Raw genomic sequence first — 3,320 nt, 5'->3', positions numbered from 1 at the left:
TTTTCTGTAGTTTTTGAAAATAAGAACAAAGGAACCACTGGCACATGGATTTGGGCATTAAAGAATATTTCCAGGGTAAGTAAAAACCGCTTGGCGGGAATTAGTCAATGACTTCGCCACATAATTTCCAAGTGCTGCCTTTGGGACACGCGAACTCCCTTCTTCATTAGCACTCCCTGTGAGAAGTGAGAGAACATTTTCGGCTCTGACAAGAAGGAGCGGAAGCAGCAGGGCCAGACTAATCCCTTTAGTGCACTTAAACACAATCCAGACACAGTGCGAATTTTAGAATTATTGTTATTTTTAAAAGGAATTTAATTATATTAAATTTCTTTACATACGATTATATACATATTATATAATACTCCTTATAATGAAAAAGAAAGTTAATTTTTTTAACCATGTTCTGCTTACTGAGGCAGGAAAATGGGCTCACTGAGTCGAATGATTTTATAAGGCATTCTCTGGCTTCTTATATAAGGTTATTTTATATTTATATATATACACGTGTATATATGTGTGTATATATGTGTGTGTGTGGCATTCTCTAACCAATGCTGAGATAACCAAGATATTCTATTTTTCAAGCACTTCAGCTAATTGTGGCTTTCTCGTACAAATTAAATACAATATTTCTTTTATTCAGTTTGGCACTGTTGCAACAAATGTACATTTTATTCATTTCTAGGACATTGAGGAGTCTCAGGAGACTAAGCAGCAGGCTGCAGAGAGAAAATCTGTGGTGTTGAATTTCGACATATCACTTAATTTTCTGAGTTATTTAATTTCATCTCTCAAATAGGCAAATCATCACTCTCTTTGGATGACTCAGGCAAGAAATCAAATCTCTTTGCCTCAATTCAGTTTGTATTTTCCTCATATTAATTATCTTAGTCACAAGGAGCTCTGCTCCCAGACCAGCCCCTGCTCTAGTATTTTAACAAGGGCCTCGACAAGGAAGGTTCTGGCTGTGCTGCAGTGTTTTCTGTCAGATTCTAAGTTCCCCAGAGGGCACAGATCGGGTTTGAACCCAACATTTGGGGTTAATTTCCAACTCTTTCAATTCTGACAGCTTTCACATTTATTTATTTATACCTACAGTGCATTAGGAAAGCAGAAAGAGGTCCTATAGCCACTGGCAGAAATTATGGAAGCTTAATTTATTGAAGTGTTTATTTATGTTTCCCCCAAATTTTACCTTCTCCCCAATATGCTAAGATTTTTCTGGACCTACTAGAAGACTACCTCGGGCATCATTGTAGTGGGAAAAGCGCAAGCACTAGAAACTTTTCTTAACTTTCACAAAACTTCAAGCCCATTGGTCTGATGATGTTGAGTATCTAAAGAGTGAGAAGAGAGAGAGAAGGTTCTGGAGAGAGCAAGCAGGAGACACACAGGAGAGATTACTGGGGATTGAGAAGGGAGAAAGTGCCGAGCATCCTGCACATTCCTCTGTGCCCGCCTGTGAGACAGAGTTGGAAGGGAATCGATATCTGGCTTCCAAGAAGTGGTCCAGGTAAGTGGCCACATATGGGGATGGTTGCATGGTGCACCCGAGGAGGCGGCTCCAGATGGTGAACCAAGATTTAAAGGTTGTGGAGAAGGTACAGAGAGAGGGATCTCCCTGCAGGTATAGGCATCCTTTCCCTTTTGGCTCTGGCTCTTATCACCTACCCTACTCCCATTCTGGGCAAAGCCTTCCACTTACTGAAATCTTACTCTGCCTGTAAGGCTAAGTTTGAGTCTTTTCTGCTGAGGCTGTTCCATTTACTCTGGTCCACTTATTCTGCTCATCATCAGAACTCCTCCCACACTTACAGATTGCTCCACATAAGGAAGCATTTGACAATTGTTCTGAAGTCTTGCTTCATTCATTCATTCCACAGATACTGAATTCCTGTTATGTGTGCCAGGCTCTGTTCTAGGCACCAGGAGGGTACTGTGTACAAAGGAGGACCCTGCCCTCAAAGCCCTCACATTCTAGTGGGGAGGAGACAGGATTATAGCTTCTGCTCTTTAATGCATGTGAGGCTCTTGTCTCAATCTAATTACAGGTCATGAGAAGGGAAGAGTCACAGAATAGTTGTGTGGGCACAGCTCTCAGACCACTCTTCACGAAGAAGTGGTACATCACGAACTCCCCAGAATACACCAGAATATCTGGGTTCACTAGGTAATTAAGGAAAGATGATCCACAAATGTCAGGTAGGATCTTATAAACCTGTCTCAGGCACAGTGAGATCTCAGAATTTTTTTCATCCTAGAATTTGTATTTCATTACTATTATTGCTAAAGACTCCTGCATGTAAATATTGACTTTTGGTGTATTTCCTTTGACTTTAGTGTTGAATTTAGAATCCTCAAACAGCTTGGTAAAGAGACTACTGGTGATTCCTGAGGTGCTTCTGTACCTTTCCTGCTCCAGTTTGAATGCATCACAGTTGGTTAAAGAAACTTTTTTATACTCAGGAGTCAAGACTTGGCAAATCCACTTAAAGCTAAATATCTTCCCAGGCCTAAGTTAGATGTCAGTTTGAAAATTGGCTTCCTTGCCAATAGAAAGATAAAACATAGAAGTAAGGCAAATTAAGAGTGGGTGGTCATTTTCCAAATTGCTGGCATTGTCAAAAATTATTCCTCTACAATATGGAAAGCCAAATATGACCCTGGAGAAAGAAGTCTTGGATCCACATGGAATAGTGAAGAGATTGATGGTTTCTAAGAAATGCGATTATTTTACATTTGGTATTAGAATCACTTGGTTAGACCATTACTTCCTGATGAAGCATTCTTCTTCTTCTTCTTCTTCTTCTTTTTTTAAATGCCTTCAGCACCTGGTATTCCTGGGTGGTCTCCCATTCAAGCACTAAACAGGCCTGATCCTGCTTAGCTTCTGAGATCAGATGAGATCGGGCACGTTCAGGGTGACATGGCTGTAGATATGAAGTATTCTTCTTGTTGATAATTATCATTTTGTGAGGCGGAGGTGTCTACCATGGAATTAGGAATTGTCATTTATTTTTTTTATAATGGCATGTCAACAGTAAAGACAGAAAAGTCTACAAGGAGCAGGGTAGTGGAAAGAGATATTTGTGATCATTAACTTGGTAAATAAATAATCATGGATCTCAAACAGACTCTAGAGAGATGCCAGATGTTACTAGAAATTGAGAGGAAACCTGGCTGGGTATGCATGTGAAATAAGATCTATCCTTGCCAATGCCATCTGTGGCAACCGAGGTTTCAAAGAGGAAAATTAAGGCTTTCAAAGCTTCACTTGCAAGTTGGCATGTAGTATTTTGTTTTAAAAAAGGGAGAGA

At 40.0% G+C, this 3,320-nt stretch overlaps 1 pseudogene; it reads right to left on the bottom strand.

Moving 5' to 3' along the window:
• Window positions 1–2,822: 2,822 nt before the first annotated feature.
• On the bottom strand, window positions 2,823–2,941 carry LOC120604171 (uncharacterized; annotated as a pseudogene).
• Window positions 2,942–3,320: the final 379 nt, after the last annotated feature.

The sequence above is a fragment of the Pteropus medius genome, unplaced genomic scaffold, assembly GCF_902729225.1.
Source record: "Pteropus medius unplaced genomic scaffold, Ma_sr-lr_union100, whole genome shotgun sequence".
Lineage (NCBI taxonomy): Eukaryota > Metazoa > Chordata > Mammalia > Chiroptera > Pteropodidae > Pteropus > Pteropus medius.
The sequence above is the reverse complement of the archived record's forward strand: the minus strand, read 5'-3'. Positions and strand labels throughout refer to the sequence as shown.